The 19,535-nt window shown below is 43.3% G+C and overlaps 1 protein-coding gene across 4 annotated transcripts in view; it reads left to right on the top strand.

Moving 5' to 3' along the window:
- SOX5 (SRY-box transcription factor 5) overlaps positions 1–19,535 on the top strand; it is a 918,192-nt gene that overhangs the window by 284,316 nt on the left and 614,341 nt on the right. The gene's annotated exons all lie outside the window — the stretch shown is intronic.

Consider the following 19,535-nt stretch of genomic DNA (forward strand, 5'->3'; position numbering starts at 1 on the left):
TCTCCATACAGGAGATCTTTTGGAATCCGACCATCAGCCATTCTCACAACATGCCCGAGCCAACGTAGACAGTACTATGGCAGAATTTCCCAACCTGGCATCATCCAGATTAGTGCTTCCCGACCTAGCTTTCCAACCAACCCATGAATTGAGGGCACAGGCTGAGAAAGGCTACCCTAGCAATGAAAAAAAAAATACTGGGGGAATGAACGCCTTTCTGAGAGCATCTCAGTGACAGCCCAGCTGCAAATCCAAAGCTGACAGAGGTGTCCTTTTATGCCTACTTTTTAAAAAAATCCTCTCCTTCGATGGGCTTAGCTTTCTTCTGCAGCTCACACACATATTTAAAAACCTACTGCCACACTTTGGCAACTGATGCAAACTTCAGCCCGATTTCTGTGAATTCCAAGTGCAGGAGACCATTCCCAGCACATATTTGCTTTGATTCAGAGTTTTGTCGGATGTTGAGATTATGGAATTATATGCATACGGCAACAGTGGGGAAAAGAAAAGCAGGGGTTTGTTGTTCGCTAAGCAAGTACTCATGTCAAGAATGGCAGGACCTCTTTGTCCTGGCTGAAGCTGACAGTTTTGTTTTGTTTTGTTTTGGTTTTTTGCATAAAGCTAGGTACTAGGCATAGGCGATAATTTTCTTTCTCTCTCTCTTTTTTGACAGGAATTTGTTACAATTTGTTAGAATTTGCAAATGTTTCCATGTTCAAGATTGAATGAACTTGAGATATTGCATTCTTAGATATAGGAGAAACTAACACAGGCAGATTTGTCTATCCTGGAACAGTCCTTTGAGTCTTGAAAAGTCTTAAAACGCTAGCTTTCCACTCTTGTGTATTCAGTCACATTTGTAAAAAGTTAAAATTGCCATTTCTTTGTCATCGTCTTCTTCATTTTCTCCTTCTGAACACATGTATGATAGAAAATCCAACAGCTGGATAGCTCGGTGGTTTAGGTCTCTGCCTGCAAAGCCAGAGGTTAGGAGTTCGATTCCCTACTGTGCCTCCTTGATAGGGGCTGGACTTGATCCATAGGGTCCCTTCCAGCTCTGCAATTCTAAGATGATGATCTATAGATTCGTCCTTTCTTAAATCTTGCTATCTGTGAAATTCTCACCCTGTTCGTTGGCTCTGAACAGAGACATTCTTTTTATACCATCTCACCATGGCCTCCGTCAGCCCGCTGGTTTGGCATCGACATGACTTTGTCAAGACCTTTTTGTCCACTTGCCTGAGAGCTCATGCGGTGTAGTGGTTAGAGTAGGATTCCAGAGATCTGATCCAGGTTCAAATCCCCATTCAACCATGGAAACAACCATGTGTATGTATGCAATGGTAAAGCATTCTATGAACACAGAATGCCCCCAAAAAACCCTATTAAGGTCACCATATGTTGGAAGCAACCTGATGGCACATAACAACTATAACAACAACAGAATATCAGTCACATGAAAAGCTGTCCAAACCCTGAAGCTTATTTTAGGGATTTTCTAGCATGTTTTTGGAGTCCCCTACTGCAGGAAATTATGTCAATTTTCTGTGTAATTCTTCCCAGTTTGCTTTATGTTAAAGAAAGCTAGCTGTATGCCAGAGAGTGGGGACACGTTCCTGATAGGGTAGCGACAGGTCCAATTTCAACTAGAACAGTCTTTCATCTTGTGGGGTTGCAGAAGTTGACCTCTGTTTAAGGTCTATCCAGGCCAGGAAAGAAAAAGAATCAGGAGAGAGTAGCCGTCCACGCTGAACACCTGAACAGCAGACTCAGTAGGTATGCAGATTACTTAGTCATTGTCTTTCCCACTTGGAGGAAATATATAAATCCAGTATGCATCTATACATATAAACTAGCATATAGAATTTTGTGCAAATGAGTGTTCTCTTTTAATCTTCTTTTCGTGATGGATGTTCTGCTGGTATGTAAGTGGCCTCCCTATTTCCTGAGGGCATATCCTTTGGAACACAGAGAAAGCATCAATATTTACACATGTATCACACTTAATGGTGAGACTTTTTAAAGACAAGAGTAACCATGAATTGATGTCATGTGTTTTTGACGAATTATCAAAACCATGGGTTAGAAAAATCCAACAGCTTTGCAAAACTCAGGAGACAGCTTCTACGCTGTCCATATAGGTTTGGACTAGAGATAGGGACACATATTAAAATAGATCGCTTTTTTCTGACGAATATAGCCAATTCATTAAATATTTGTCGATCCGTATTTGTGGGTTCCAGGTAATGGTCAAGGTAAAGGTTCCCCTTGACATTTTTAGTCCAGTCGTGTCCAACTCTAGGGGGCAGTGCTCATCCTGTTTTCAAGCCATAGAGCCAGCGCTTGTCCGAAGACAGTTTCCATTGCCACGTGGCCAGCGTGACTAGGGAACGCCGTTTTACCTTCCCACCGAGGTGGTAGAGGTGGCACCTATTTATTCGCATTTGCATGCTTTCGAACTGCTAGGTTGGCAGGAGCTGAGACAAGCGACGGGAGCTCACTCCGTTGCGTGGATTCGATCTTACGACTCCTGGTCTTCTGACCCTGCAGCACAGGCTTCTGCAGTTTAGCCCACAGCACCACCACGTCCCCTTGTGGGTTTCAGAGACCCACACAAATATGAAGGGTTGAATATTTACCCATTTTTATTCATCCTTCGTATTTAAAAAAAACCCAGAAAAACCCACCATTCTGCCTACCGGCTGCCGATCATCTGATCAGCGGCAGAAAGGCAACCACCACCCGACACCCAAAAGCACAGCCTACCCCCACCCTTTTCCTTTCATACCTTAGGCCCCACCCCCACCAACACCCTCTTAATTAATCACTGCTGCCAAGGTCTTCTCGCCTCGGAGCCACGCATGTAAAAATGGAGTCTGGATGCCGTTTGCAAAGATGGTGGATGCAGCTTCATTTAGGGTAGGGAAACTACAACTGCCACCTTTGCAAAGGGCAGCCTGAATTCCCTTAGCCTGATGGAGACCTTGGCAGCAGCTATTAAGGTAAGGGGGTGTCGGTAGGAGTGGGGTGGCACCTAACGAAAGGAAAGGAAGGGGTGTGGGGGTAGGCTGTTGGGGTGACTGGCTGTGCGTGTGGGGTTGGCTGCCTATCAGCTTCTGATCAGCTGATCAGCGGCTGGTAGGCAGAATGGGCTTCTGTGCCATGTGGAAAACTCTCCTGGGGGGATCCAATTTGTGAGTGAATAACGTGGATGTCTGATATCCAATCTTTACCAAAGTTGGCAAGCTTGTTGGGGAAAGACATAGGAAGCTCTGTTATGATTCTGAGGCCTCTAGGTACCTGGGGGGGGTTTTCCTCATTGTGACTATATAACTCAGAGATCCATAATCCAATGTTCACAAAACTTTCAGGAATTGTGGAAACACATCTGAGGAAGCTTCCCGGCAAATTTGGTGTTTCTAGGTGTTTGGGGGCCAGTGTTATAGCCATTTAAAATGCAGGCAAATCGACAGTTTCATCAAAGAATATTCGTATATTTGTATTCATTGATTCGTTAACATTGACAAATAACTGATCAAAACTAATCGCCATTTTTTAAAATTTGTCCCCATCTCTAGACATTGTCTGATCCAGTTGGGGATGCTCACAGTGGAGCTGAGTGTTCTGAATAAATCCTAAAAAGCAAGCTACATTTTTGTGAAGTTTGGAAAAGTTTGGGCACCAAGAATTTGTAGCAGTAAGGGAGAGAATGTCTTGCGAGAATCATTTGGGTTTTTGATGCTGTTCTACTGGCCACAAAACCAGGAATCTCTGTAGTGGAAAGTCATTGCAATTATGAGGCATTACTTTGGAGGTGAAACATTTTGTGGTTTAACAGCATGTAGCTTTTATTAACAAGTGTCGTGCTTTGAAGGTTGGCTTTCACTATGTTAGACCAATACAGTATTAGCTGTCGTCTTCTTACCCAGTATGCCTCTGGAGGCACAACCCAGTGTATGTGGGAATGAGGAGATCTTTGGAGGTAACAAAGATGATAAGAGTTATCCACCATTTACTTAAATCTTCTGAGCTCTGCATTTTTGGAGGTAATGTGTTTCGTGCTATTATGGGGTGCGACCTTGAACCCAGTAGCAGTTTACTAACTTTTCTCTAGTAGTAGTTTTAGAAGAAGTAGCCATGTTAGTCAGACATAAGAGGAAGTGAACTTGTCGACAAAAGCTCTGTAAATTCATACAAGCATATGCAAATTTATAGAAATCAGTGTCTTTTGTTGTGTAAGGTATTGAACTACTGCTTTAGATCAGATGACAGTAACAAGAATATAACTTCGATGCATGCAACCACCGTGTTTTTGTCTTCTTTCTTTTTAATTTTTCTTTGTTTTTGACTGATATGTATAACTTTTCTCCATTTTTTCCCCATCATTAAAACCTGCACCATCATATTATCATTTTAGGAGTCACTCTAAAGACATGGGATGGCAGAGTTGCATTCTTGTTATTGTCATCTGATCTGCTAAAACAGTAGTTCAATACCTTATACAACAAAAGAAGATACTGATTTCCATAAATTTGCATATGCTAGTACGAATTTACAGATGCAAAATTAAAAATGAGTTATATAATTTAAACAAAATTCTAAGACATCTCATATCAAGAGAGGAAACAGATAATGATCCGTGTGCCTGCTGAGCCTGCTATCCAAGGCAACATCACCTGTAGATGAGTGACATCAAGGTCTTTGATCTTCCTGTTCATAGTTTAATGGCCAGTATCCTGCTTGCAGTCATGGACAATAACATTTCACAACACTGAAAATGTAGCACAACCTATGTCCTTTAGCAAGCTCAACAAAAACCAAACCACTGATACAATGAAGAGTTATGTGCATCGAACAAGTGGAGAGGATTCTTTGAATCTGATTTGTTGTGAATGATCTTTCAGATGGAAGACTCCTTGAAGTGGAGGACTATCCTCTGTCCTTCAAATGGAGGGCTGGCCTGAAAGAGGGCATGTGACTTTGATACGGTGGGACCAGTGGAATAAAAATAAAGTTTAAGAAAAGTGTGATAGAAAAGAAGCATTCTCAATCCCAGATATATGCTGTGGGAACTAAACTGTATTACCACACACGAGAGCTAGCAAAATGGCTGCCCCAGTTTGCCACATATGAATAGGGATAATGAATAGGGGGCAGCTGGTTTGGTTTGGCTCCCGTCTTTTCTGCTCTAACCTCCCTCTCTCCTAGTCTTTCATTTCATGGACAGCTGTTATAGCTGTTTCTCCTCCAAATGATTTCCAGTTGGGCCAAATGATCACGAAAGGTCCATGACTTCTCCTGTGCTCTAGCCAATAGAAAGCCAAGCTTTTCATTTGGCTCTCTTGTTTCCCCACATCAAAGCTTCCTACATGAGTAAAGCATTGCATGGCTTTTTGACTAGGCATTAACCCGAGAAGCAGGTTCTAAATACATTAAAATATTTTATCCCATTATTTGTTTTGACCAATTGACCACGCTATTAAAAATTCAATCACGGTACAGCTGACAAGTGCGGGAGCCTAATTTTATTTAAGAGTTCTCTCTCTGTGGCTCTTTCTCCCCCGCCCACCAACTCCTGGTTTTTCCATTTTTCCATCCTGTTAACACTGCTGCCTTCGCCCAGGCAGTAATGGGCTGCTCGTATGCCTACGACTGTTATGATCATGTAAATTTATTGGTGCTTAGAAGAAGCGAGCTATTAAAACATTACAACAGCCATTACAGCCGGGCTCGTGTTGGCTTTCGCTCCCGATGAACATATGCTTCCGAGTGAATGCCTAAACTCTTATTTATGGATTTAATTTAATATGCGGAAAGAATTCAAAATTAAATTTTGTGTCTGCCTCCAGAGAGTGTCAGTGTATAATAACATGGTAATTTTTACACATCTTTATGAGAAATGGGAAAATTAATTCTTTCTGACAAGTTGTAATTATTCTAGTTGGAGCAGTTGCAGCTGAGCGGTTCACACGCCTGTTGTCTTGTTGCATGCATGGTGTGAAGGGAGAGGAGAGGGAAAACGGGGGTGGAGAAGTGCTGAGGTGGACATATATTCTCTGCCTGAGAGTTTCTAATAGCTTCTGACATTTTCGCCTTGTATATTATCAGGGTGCTCTTTAAAGGAGTGGAGGGTGTAATCTCTTCTACTCCACGGAACATGCAACTGAACAGTAGTCAAGGGCTTCATGAGGGAAAGCAATTATTTCTATGTACTGCAAACTACTGAGAAGATTATTTGAATTATTTCTGAAGTTCATAAGAGTTGCAAATAACATGACACCTTTTTCTCCCTTTTTTCGTATTAGTAGGTGTTGCATCTAGTGCATTCTAAACCGTATATGGTCTGGGACCTCCAAACTTTAAGGAGCACTTTTCTTGGATCTTGGAATTGTTGTAGATTAAAAGCTAAATATGATCCAACAGTGCGATTAACAGAGGTATATTCTCTAAATTCCGTGAGCTATTAGTCCACCTCTATTCAGCATTGGTTAGGCCCTATCTAGAGAGTACTGTGTCTAATTCTGGACAACTTCAAGAAGGATGCCAATAAACGAGCAGGTTCAGAAGAGGGCAACAGAGATAATCAGGGGACTGAAAACTAAACCCTTTGAGGAAAGATTGAACTGGACATGGTTAGCCTTGAGAAAAGAAGACTGAGGGGAGATATGATGGCACTTTTCAAATACTTTTCAGATAGTCAGTCATACAGAGGAGGGGAAGGATCAATCATCTCAGAGTGCAGGGCACATAATAATGGGCTTAAGCTATAGGAAGCCAGATTTAGGTTGAATATCAGGAAAAATATCTTAACGGTATGACAATGGAATCAATGACCTCTGAGGGATTCAAGAGAAAACTGGACAACTATCTGCTAAATCTGTTTTGATTTGGATTCCTGCATTAAGCAGGGGGTTGGACTTGATGGCCTCATAGGCCCCTTCCAATTCAATTGTGCTATGATTCTATTATCTCCCCATATACACATGCCTAAGTATTGAGATCCTTTGGGAAGGCCCACTCTGTATCCTATCAGTAGGAGCTATTCAGTGTATAGAGACATGGGTGTGTGTGTGTGTCTCTGCTGTGCCCCACAAACTGTGGAACATCCCCCCCGATGGTGATGTTGGCTTTATATGGGTATAGAGTCAAAACATGGGTCTATACCAAATTGTTTGGGACCTACTGATTCTACCAAGACAGGCATTTGGCCTTTGCTATAGTGTTCATAGTACATACTGTTACAAACACTTTTATACTGTGGTTTCATGCTTGATAAAATTGCTTAGTGCTGTTATGTTGCTTTTAGTCAATGTGGAGATTATTGGATAGAGCATGAGAGATAAGACATTTTAATGTATAAAGAAAGAAAACAGATAATATGACTAGTTGTGGAATGAAGGGGTTTGGGTGGGGCAACAGATTGAAGACCACGTATCAGGGACAGTTGAGTCCTGAACTGGGTACCTTCCTGTGGGGGGGGGGATTTGCTGCCCCTTGTGGCCAGCCAAAGAACTGTTGTCTCCAGCCCTAGAAAGTCACTAAATGTGTGATCTGTCTATTCCCCAGCCACCTAGGGGAATCAAATCCCAATGTATCTGGGACATAGGTCAGGGAAACATTGCTTCTTTTTGGATGCCAGTTTCCAGAATCTCTTAATAGGATAGGCTGGGTGGGTGTTCTAGATTTGTAGTCCAAAGCAATGAGTTTTCCAAAGTCTAGTTTGCAGGTCACCACGTTGGGGGAAGATTGGCCTAGATTAGTGGTTTCCTACCTTGGGACCCCAGGTGTTCTTGGGCTGCAACCACTGAAATCCTGGCCAGTACAGCTCGTGGTGAAGGCTTTAGTCCAAGAACATCTGGGGATCCAACCACTGGCCTATATAGATAAATATGCCCTCAGCCAGTGGATTAATTCCAGCAATCTAAGATGGCCATTGGAACCTCTAAGATAGGAATGACTGTTAATAGGCTTCATGTTTGATTTTGGTCTTGCCTAAGCTGTGGAGTCTTCCTGAACTCTTGCATATTGCTGAATGTATTTGGTTGATTTTTTTGGTTTTGCCTTGATCCGTAGGCCTGACTTGGCTTTGCATCCTTGGCTTGTTCCTCCGCTTCTTGGCTCCCAGACCCTGGCTCCTCATGCTCAGTAACCTGCCGTTCTGCCCTTACACAAAGGAAATGATCAAGCAGTTATAGAAAGGCAGAGAACAGATTGGCCTTCCATTGTGCCAACAGCCAGGCAAGAGTCTTGTGGTTTGTAGGACCTGGTGGGATTCTGTTTGCCTCATTCTGCCCCTTGACATTGGTGTTATTAAGGTTTTGTATGTAGAAATCAATAAAAAAGATTTTAAAAATTACAACAGTAAACATCCCTGCCATTATTAGCTCTTCTGGGTCCCAAGAAACTGGTGCAGCCTTGTTTAAATACCAATGGATTCAACATAGAGTAGTGGAACTGTGGCAGGATTTTCAGACATTCAAGGCCCCCTTACTCACCCATCCCAAGTCTCCAAAAGGTGGAAAGATCCCTTAGGAAATTTTGAACTAAAAATCAGCATCTGTGGCTGGTGATGTCATCAGCTTTTGCATGCATGGACTTACTCAACAGGATTTTAGCCAGTATTTAGGAAAACTGAGCTGGCACCTAAGGAGGGGGAGAGTGATAGCTGAACCTACCATTGAAGTCCAAGACCTCTCCTGGTTATTCCAGGTACTGAAGCACTAGGGAGGGTTCAAACTGAGGTCATGGCTCACTGCATATCCCAAGATCCAGGTCAAGAACCAAGATCCAGGTCTATAGAGCCTGTGTCCTGAGCACACTCCTGTACTGCAGTGAGTCCTGGACCTTTCATGCACAGCAGGAGAGGAAGCTGAATACATTCCATATGTGTTGTCTCCGACAGATTTTTGGTATCACCTGGCAGGACAAAGTCGCAAATAGAGTAGTCCTAGTTCGAGCTGGAGTTTTTAGCATGTATACATTACTGAAACTGCGACGCCTACATTGGCTTGGCCATGTTGTAAGAATGGCTGATGGTTGGATTCCAAAAGATGGAGAATTAGTGCAGGGAAATCGCCCCAGAGGGAGACCACATAGTCTCTCGAGACTGAAGGATGCCTAATCTATATTCCTTTGCAGTTGCTTGATCAGCCACCTCATGTAACTGCAGTGTGAAGTGAAAGATCCTAGCTAGAATTCATGTTGTAGATTTTTCTTCTTTTTTCTGAGAGATAATATCCAGCTTCTCTTACTATGCTGCCCATGGGTACCATTCAGTGAAACACTGCTCCTAGTATTGCTGCATACCAGCATCTGTATGGTATGTTTTCAAAGATGCCAGCTTCCCTTCTGACCTCAGAATCCTTTGTTTAAGCAAAATTGGCCTACTGAACTGAACAATGATTAACCAACGCCTTTCAATCATAATTAGGAATTGAGGCTAGGGAGGGGCTGGTTGTCCTGATTTGATTGGATTGGCAAATCCATCTAGGTACTCTGGCATTCATAATTTCCAAGACACTGAATTCTAATCCCAAAATAGGTTCAGCACCATGGTTAACTCCCTTGAAGTTCAGGCTTAAAGTCAAAGTGGATTCGGCATTGGGGTCAGCAGCCTCTAGTGGGTCAGATCATTAGCCAGCAGACAAGGGAGCAGTCTCTTACTCATCCCATATATTTTATGCAAAACCAGTGGGATTGTTTGTGAATGCCTCTGGAACGTGGGGCACTTGCATGGTGTGCTGATTTTTGGCCATCAAAATCTTTCACTCGTTGTAATAAAAATGCAACTTGTGGGAATGGCCCAGATCCAGACACAGCAATGTTCTGCTTTTGCAAACTCTGCAAGTGACTTGCCATGGCTGTCCACCAAAAGGCACAGGGCCATGATCCAGAAACCAGCTTGAACTGGAGTCTCCATTGTCAAAGTGGCAGATGGGAATTCAATGTGCACATGGCTCTCTTTCTTTTTCTGTAGCTGGCAGTATCTAAGTCCCAGGTTGTGTGCATAGGGTTTCCTTGTTGGGTTGTGCCTGTGTAAAAATCAACAGTGAAAACATTTTAAAACATGCTAAACAAAAAATGTTCAACACTGTGGGTGAAATCCATCTGTAAGTCACAACCAGTGAATCAGTGTAACTTGCATAGGTGTTGATTCACCACACCCCCACTGATTCAATGGGCTTACTATAGCTGTGACTTACCACTGGATTTCAGCCAGTGTATTTATTTGTCCGGGGAGGAACTTCATCACTTGAATTTTGAGTCACAGTTTCTGCTATCAAATATACCCCTTCCATGGAGTGGCACATGTTTTCCCACCACATGAGATGGGAAGCAAGCAGCCACCATCTAACATAATGTGGTGCTGAGGCCACGACCATTTCAACACCCCTTTGCGTGCAGGAATGCCTCCAAAGCACGTGGCGGGGGGGGACCTCCGAGAGGCCTCCCATGGCAGTGGGGAACGCCTCCGGAGGCCCCCCCCCAGTGATGCAGGCTTTCCCAGGGTGGACCGGGCCTACCAGGGGAGGGATTCCCCCATTAGGCCCAGTCTACTCCCCAGGCTTTCCCAGGGAGTAGACCGGGCCTCCTGGGGGAAGCCCTCCCCTGGTAGGCCTCGTCCCCAGGCTTTCCTGGGCAGTAGACCGGGCCTGCCGAACTAGCAGGAGCCCCACATGCCACATGCCACCCAAAGAATCCTGGATTTTCTTCCCCATTCTATGTGGATCCATTTGGCTTCAATGATGGTGGAAGCTCATTCTTCTTCAAGAAGACCTGGCTATGAGAATTTCTGGTCAGCAAGGCAGGAGGAAAGGTGGCCACAAAAAGTGATTGAAGAAGCTGGCCAGCATCAACCACTGCCATGTGGGAGAGACATAGGAACTCTCTTTCTATCTTAGATGGTGGCAAACATTGCTTCATCATTCAGCTATTTTACCACCTGAGACTGCTTCAGTTTGGTTGATTGTAGGGGTAACTCTGCCTTCCATAGATGCATTTGTAGACAGTGAGGTTTCCAGTGACTGAGGCACCATGACAAAAATGGCCTGTCCTATTTACATAGCTGAGCAAGACAATAGAGAAATCATCATCATCATCATCTTAGAACTGTAGAGCTGGAAGGGAACCTATGGGACATCGAGTCCAGCCCCTGTCATGGAGGCACAGTCAAGAATTAAACTCCCAATTTCTGGTTCCATAGCCAAAGACCTAAAGCAGTGAGCTATGGAGCAGTTCAAAGCCCAGGAAACAGCTTTGGAAGGATTTGGGAAAATACAAGTTGCTCCAGTCCAGGCTCGGCCCTACTATTAGCCATAGTAAAGCAGTTGTCTCAGGTGGCAGAAAGATGTTGGGGAGAGCATTATCTACCACACAGTGTGCTCTGTGCATCCATGACCCAGTCTGCTGCTTTGTCTACAATGCCCACCATTGCTGGAGAAAGTTTCAGCTGCCGGTCAAGTCAACGCTTATAGAAAGAAATAGGAAATGGTGGCACCACAGTCGTTTTGGGTTTTTTCGCAATATCTAGCCTAAACAGGCTCAATCCAGTGAATTTAGTTGAAGGGGGCCAGGTGTCTCACTCTGTGCACTACTAAGCACAGCTTGTAGGTGGAAGGAATCAATTTACTCCTTGACAGAGAAAAGGGATTGATAAACCCAGGGGAATCAGATGACCCATGGAACCAATAGGAGACCAGCTGGTTTTGTATAAAAACGTGAACAACTATGCTGAATTATGTGTAGTGATCTGTTCAATTAGGAAAACTACAGGGTGAGCCCATAATGCTCTTTCTCTCTCTCCCTCTCTCTCATTCACTCTCTCACTCTCACTCTCTTTGTATATTTCATAATTTGCTTTAAGGGCAAGTTTATCCCCTTGGATCACACTCTCCATCCTTCCAAATCCTCCTAAATTTAGCTTGGAAATACGAATTTTTGAGGGTTGGGGGGGGAAGCAAAGGCACATTGTCACATATACACAAACACACACATATGCTGGCTGGGGGATTCTCGGTATTGTCCCAAAATGTCATTTCCCCAAACTCTTCTCCTAGCCTCCATTCTCAGTCTCCTGCCAGGTTTTACAATATCTCTCCCTGCATCAAGTTACACCTCCTTGACCCAACCCGCGTTGGGGCCATGTAGGCCAGTAGCTCTCAAACCTTTTTTTTCCCCAAGTCATAACTCCCTTTTATAATAAGCAAGTAACTTGGAACACACATCCCACTAAATTTGCATGAAAAGGCATTTTTAATGGGGTAAAGTCAGAAAGTAGAGGCTTCTTTCTCCCCCAAAGGGCCTGTTTCTCATACATAAATATACCCACTAAATTCAATATCCTGCTCTGAGAGGTCAAGGAAGGAATGATTTAACAAGGGCTATAGCACATATAGCCTGAGGCTCCAATACTTTGGCCATCTCATGAGAAGAGAAGACTCCCTGGAAAAGACCCTGATGTTGGGAAAGTGTGAAGGCAAGAGGACGACGACAGAGGACGAGATGGCTGGGCAGTGTCACCGAAGCGAGCAACATGAATTTGAGCCAACTCCGGGAGGCAGTGGAAGACAGGAGGGCCTGGCATTCTCTTGTCTGTGGGGTCAGGAGGGCCTGGCATGCTCTGGTCCATGGGGTCACGAAGAGTCGGACATGACTTAACGACTAAACAACAACAACATAGCACATATAAGGTATGGTTGTTGTGGGTTTTTTGGGCTTCTTGGCCGTGTTCTGAAGGTGGTTCTTCCTAACGTTTCGCCAGTCTCTGTGGCCGGCCACAGAGACTGGCGAAACATTAGGAAGAACCACCTTCAGAACACGGCCAAGAAGCCCGAAAAACCCACAACAACCATTAGATCCCGGCCGTGAAAGCCTTCGCGAATACATATAAGGTATGTTGAGAAACTGTGATCTGGATACAAAACAAAAACCGGCTGTGTTAGTCAGACCAATTCTTCCTACTTCCTTGAAGCCCCCCTAAGAAAACCTTTTGGCCAGCACCTTACCATTATCTGTACATTGTCCTCTGTTTTCCTTTTAATTAGGACATCAAACAATTAGTCACCAGTCGGGCCATTTGCCCTTGCTATTGCATTTCTTCTTCCTTAGGCCAGAGGAGGGGGCTAAGATGCCTTGCTTTATTTACTGCAGGGTGAAGGTCAGATCTGAAAAGTTTTCCCCCCCTCTCTTTTGTTCTTGTGCTGTAGCTTTTTGTGTGTGTGTGAGAGAGAGACCCATCTTGCATTGTTCGGCTCTCCTGTCCCCCTGTCCCCCTCCCCACCTCCCACCTCCCTTACGCTTTGAAGTGCCTCACTCCAGGTGTTCCTGTTCTGAATTACACATGAAAGGAGCACATCCCCCCGACTAATTAACTAGTAAACTGCACCCCGCCTCCCTTGGGTTTAATTGATGCTGTTCTTTAAAAGCAAGGAGGAAAGCAGGGTCTGGCTCCTTCTGATTTTGACACCATCCATGCAGCCTCTTTCGATTTCGTGAGGGAATGGGTGTGTGTGTGGATGACAATACTGAACTTCTGGGGGGGGGGTTTCTTCTCCACCAGATAATATTTCTCGGAAATCCCCCCCTTCCCTACTACGCCACTGTGCAATTAATAATACAATTGTTCCTTGTTTAAATAAGATTTGGAGGGAAAGGCAACCTACCCCCCCCTTCCTTCTAACCACATGCTTAGGATGCTTTCTCGTTTTCTTTTTTTTTTTTTTTTGACCCCCTTCCTCACCGCCTCCCCAATTTTATTTGATGGTTTTAGACTCTCCCTAGGGAGCCACACGAAGAGAGTGATCCGTTTCCTCGGAGCAGCGAGGCCCAGTGCTGGAGCACTAATTACTTCACACGATTGTCCTGACCCAACAAAAGCATCTGTGTACTGGCGCTTGTTCCCTGGCGTTCAATTCCTTTTCCTTGAGCAACACGTCCTGCGGTTGCCACCAGATGAAAGTTCCAGTTTGTTCTCTGTTCTTCAGGCTGTTTTGAGATAAGGAAGGCTGAGCAGGGCTTTTGTCACGGGCTGCCTCCCTGCACTGCGTTGGGAAAACATGGAAGGGAAAGGAAATGGTGCTTTGCGTCTTCTCAACACAAAATGGTGCAGATAGTAATGACTTTTTAAAAAAGTGGGCGTCTCCAAAAAAAAGAGAGAGAGAGAGAGCTTACATTAAGATACAACAGTTAGTCTTTAAGGTGCCACAGGGTTCTTGTCTTTTTAAAAATGTGTTATTATTTTTTCTTTAAAAATTGGTATCCCTATTTAAAATAAAAAAAAGGAAGGAAGAATTTAATTCGTGTTTCTTTTGAAAAAAAAGTCTCAAGAGAAATGAGCAGGTCTGAGCTTGCAACAAAATTCTGAAACCATCATCCACACACCGCTTTCCCCCAAGATGTGTTGTTGTTGTTGTTGTTGTTGTTGTTGTTGTTGTTGTTGTTGTTGTTGTTGTTGTTGTTGTTGTTGTTGTTGTTGTTGTTGTTGTTTTGACTTGCATACTGTCTCAAAGTGCTAGAGCACTTCATGAATGGTTTACAACATATTTGTTCAAGGAACACTTTGCACCCCAGTGAACTTGTACTCAATTTACCGATCTCGGAATGATGGAAGGCTGAGTGAACCTTGAGCCAGCTAGCTGAGGCAACTGGGATCAAATTCAGGTCATGAGCGGAGCCTTGCCTGCAGTATGGCAGTCTAACCACGGTGCCATGTTTTGTTTCATATGTCAAAGCCATGCATGTTTTGATGAGACAGTTTTTATTTGTGATGGGGGAAAACGAGTATACCAACTGCTCTGGATCCAGTGAGACCATTCACACATGCATGGATCCACTCTGAAGGAACAATCCTAAGATGAAATATTTAGCAAATTGGACATACTCCTCCACTTACTATAAACTGCTTTTGCACTTCTATGGGAGAGGTGTGGATGGGGGTTGGTAGGAATGGGCAGAGCTTAGGGAAGAAAACAACTGGGCCATAACTCCTATAATCCTCAAGTCAAGGCAGTGGGGTAGGTGCAGTCCAAAAAGTAACTTTTCCAGACACTGAGAATGGGAAGGGGGAAATTTGGAACTTGTTGAAGTGAGCATCAGGTGCAATTAGGTCTAGTATCAAGCACCTAAATCCAAATGCAGTTACAGCTAGAGAAGACCTATGGAATCAATGGCATTTACTCAATGATTGTTTTTTTTTTTTTTTTTTGTAAGCAACTGATTCCACGAATTAACTGTAGCTGGGATGAGAAGGACGTAGGCCAATGACTCTCGGGACTCCATGCTACTGCTTTAGAAGCTTAGGATAGGTCAGGGCTAAGAGGCACTGGGAAAGCTAGCTGCCAGGCTGCCAGCACTGTCCCCAGAGTTGATATGGCTCAGAGTGCTAGCACTGACATTCAGCCATCCTCAGCACCTCCCTGGCACATAATGCTTACCAACATGCAATAAATGAGAATTTTGTTTAGCTCAAGAGTTGTTAGTTTTGCCGGGAACTTTCCAAAATTCACAGACATCTGCATAAGTGTGATAGAATGAGTGGAAGATTTTAAAAATGCAAATTGTGCGTGAAAACGGACAGACTGGTCCATCAAGACAGCGGTGCTTTGAGAATTTGGTTGTGTACAGCCTGGGCTTCAGTTCCCATATATTCACCTATGTCAATGGGGATTTAGGACTGCCACCTCCCCATTCCTGACGGACTTCTCACAGGGTAGAACATGATCCATATGAAGAATAGCTGAACCACTTGAATTTGGACAGGGCAGATGGCTGAGGATTTGTCACAGGATTTATCACAGATGGCGAAGGATGAATGTAGATTTATCACAAGATGCTAAGAATTTCCAAGATCAAGAGGGCAACCAACAAAAAAAAGTACTACAGTGAATGAATAAAGGCCAAAAAAATAAAGTTGTAAAAGACATACAATGTAGAAAGATGGGATGCTTGGAGGATGGAAGGAAAAATAAAAAGTATTGATTGTTACAGCTATTCCTTTAAGGTGGAATAAATGGAAAAAGAAGCCAAAGAAAGAATAATTTTTTTGGCTGAATAAGCTGGGAGTCTGGACTGGATAAAAAGCAGAATCCTAATCTAGAACTCCTGCATCCAAAGTCAGTATAGCCGTGATGATGTCTAGCTTATGTTTGAAGAAGACCAACAACAAGAAGGAGATGGGTGAGAACTGCATTTAAATTATATAATCTCGGAACTACAGAGCAGGAAGGGACCCTATAGATCCCCAACGCTTTTGACACCAGGGACTGGTTTAGTTGAAGACTATTCTCCCAAGGACCGGGGGGGGGGGCTACTTCTTATGTTGTAGGTTGTTGGAGGATACCATTGAATCGAGCTCATAAAGGAAATCACGAGCAGGAGGTGAGCTGAAATTGAAGCTCCGCTTCCTGTTAGATCAGCAGCAGCTTAGAACCTAATAGGAGCGCAGGCTCCTGTGAGATTCTAATGCCACGGGCACAGCTGATCTAACAGCAGCAGGAGAGGAGTGGCGAGTGAAGCTCCGCCTCCTGTCAGATCAACAGTGGAATTAGAACCTAATAGGAGCACGCTGACAGGAGGCGGAGCATTGCTTGCCGCTCACCTGTCCGAGCAGCCCGGTCCTTCGAAGGCTACAGACTGGTACTGGTCTGCGGCCCGAGGTTTGGGGACCCCTTCTTTTTTAAAAAAAATTAATATATTTTATTTTCCAACATATAATTTAAAAGCATATAAATATAACACCATATATCTTTAAAGGATAAACATAAATTATAAGCTTAACCTACAAGCATTCTTATTTATTGGTATAATTTTTCTGGTGAGATCCTATCCCATATCTCCCCCCCCTTCTACCCTTTATTATTCATTTTTAGTTTCTTCATTGTGGGACTTTTGCTTTCCAACAATTGTAAAATAAATTCCAGCTCAAGTAAAAAGTTAACTTTTCTTGGGTTGGGGACCCCTTCTATTGACCGCCATATCCAGCCCCTGTCAAGGAGGCACAGTGGGGAATTGAACACCTAGCCTCTACTTAAATCACAGAGCTATCCACTTGCTTTGTGGTATGGGAGATCAACTCACTCTGGTACAGACACATTGGCTGTTCAATCAGTCATTCAAGTTAGTTCTTCTGCATTCCTCTGGTAAAGCGAAAGGCTTGTCGCATACAAAAGCGTACATGTTAATTGTTGATTCTGAAGAAAACTAGTTCTCCATCGCTACCAGCCCAATGCATTTTGCTGTTTTGGGCAGAGAACTGAAACAGCGCCAGCTTCACATGGCCAGACCTTTAAAAATCTTGCTGACACCAATTTCTGACTTTATCTACTCTGCACCCCCACTGAGCCACTTGAAGCACCTTGTTTCATAACTGGCCTGGACCTGTTTGTAATTTCCTTTACTGTCTTTTGACGACAAAACTTCTATTTTTTTAAGAAACCTGGTTTTGCTTAATTTCCTTCCAGATTGCTTATAAATATTTTTTTCTGTTTTGAGTTTGATTTTTTTTTGAAAAAGAAAATAGCTAAAATAATAAAAATATATTTTATTACCAGAAAGCACTGCTCTAGTTCAGAAACCCCACTTACCAAATCACTTGTGAGTGTCTCATCAAAAAAATATGGCATGTAATTTTGTTACTCGCATGTGTTCGCTTTTGAGAACACTTGGTTCTAAAGTTCCTTACACCTGGATGGTTATAGTTTGAAACTTTATCCAATAAACTTCATTTCTCCCCTTATATTCCCAGGAAACCCTCTCGTTTTTATTTATAACTAAATTGTATCAACATTAAGGACTTAAAGCATTTTGTCTCAGTTTGACGAAATCAGTTCTTAGGAGAAGTCATTGACTAGAAACTGCTGTTGTATCTGAATGAGATGACAGCCCCATTGTTTGCTTGGATTTCTGAATCAAAATCCTGTTGGGCATCCGAACAAGAATAGATGCATCGAATCAATGGGATTTCTGTAAGTGTTGACTTGTTCCAGAATTTTGAATTTCTGGTAAAATTCCTTTTGTATTCTCAAAGGCTTTCATGGCCGGGATCCGATGGTTCTGGAGGTTTTTCCTCCAGAAAAGGGCCAAACAGCCCAAAAAACCCTACAGCAACTAAAACTCCTTTTGCTGTGTAGTAGAAATACAGAGACTCACAGAGGCTATAAATTCCCCAGAGTCCACCCCTTTCTCATTAGCTCAGTAACTCACTCTCTCAGAGTGTAGGAGAAAGAATAAAAACGTTTCTGTACTTACAGTTGCTTGAAATTACAGACTTGTTTTGCTGCTTTCTTTACTGCACTCATACTTAACAACTGACTGAACAGATCAACAGCAAACAAACAACGGCTTCCAACAGAGTAAAGAGAGGGAGGGGGATACGTAGCAGTGAGGCAAGGCTCTCTTTGAATTCACAGAGGGCTGGAAGGAATGATTGGTTAATGCTAGGTAAACAATCACCCTAGCCTAGAAAAGTCACTATCTGTAGTCACACAAACTACAGATAGCATGTGAGGTTGCAAATAAAACTCCATCATGACATACCGTAATTCTGCTGACGATTCAACAGATCTACTCCATTCAGGCAACCAGTAGGATTGTGGCCTTTTTTGCCAGAGAGAATTGCAATCTTGTTGAAGGAACAAACTTTGCTATCTTGGAGCGTTCAATTGTGATGGTGGTCAATCCTCGCTTTTCTCATTCTTGCACAAGAAGATGAACTGCCACATTCTTCTATATGCCAGTGAAGGGATGCTCTGATACCCTTGAGATAGTTTTTGCATTGCGAAGAATGATGTTTCATGCAAAATCACCTAATTCTTCACAAATTGTTCTATTTGTGCAAAATGTCTGTGATTCACTTACAGTTAAGATAACGTCTGCTTTGTCTATTAATTTTGAGCACTGCAAGCATTGTTTGCATCTTTGTGGGGGGGAGAGTGGTAGGGGAGGTTTCTAAGGGTGAATATAGGTTCCTTTGCTGAGTTTTAGCTAGACGTAAAGAATCTCACAAGGCTTTAAAATGACTTCCCCTAGAATCTCTTTGTTTTGAAACAAAAACTAAATAAATGAAAGGAAGCCTGGAATCTTTGTGTCTCCATTTCTGCCTCATCTGGCTGTGCTGGAGGCATGGGAGTGGGGAAACAAGGTTTAACACAAAACACAAAGCTTTGGCTGGTGCACTTATGGCCAACCTTCCTGGGTAGAGGTAGTCCACCTTGTTGAACCATGTTCTGACAACCTCCAAATTAAGCTAACCTACATAGAGATAAAGAAAGCTGAAAGAATTGATGCTTTTGAATTCTGGTGCTGGCAGAGGCTCTTGAGAATCCCCTGGACTGCAAGGAGAACAAACCTCATCCATTCTGAAGGAAATCAATAAAATCTCAACCAACATAGAGATTTTATTGTTATTTTAACTTAGATAGCCCACCCAATCTGTGTCCAAAGACAGGCAAACAGATTGGTTCAGGCCCTCAGGTCAGGGTTTATTGTATCAATTTCAGTTAGTAAGGCCTGAGGATGTAGGCAAGGCGCCTGCGTGC

This window comes from Pogona vitticeps, chromosome 5 (assembly GCF_051106095.1).
Source record: "Pogona vitticeps strain Pit_001003342236 chromosome 5, PviZW2.1, whole genome shotgun sequence".
NCBI lineage: Eukaryota > Metazoa > Chordata > Lepidosauria > Squamata > Agamidae > Pogona > Pogona vitticeps.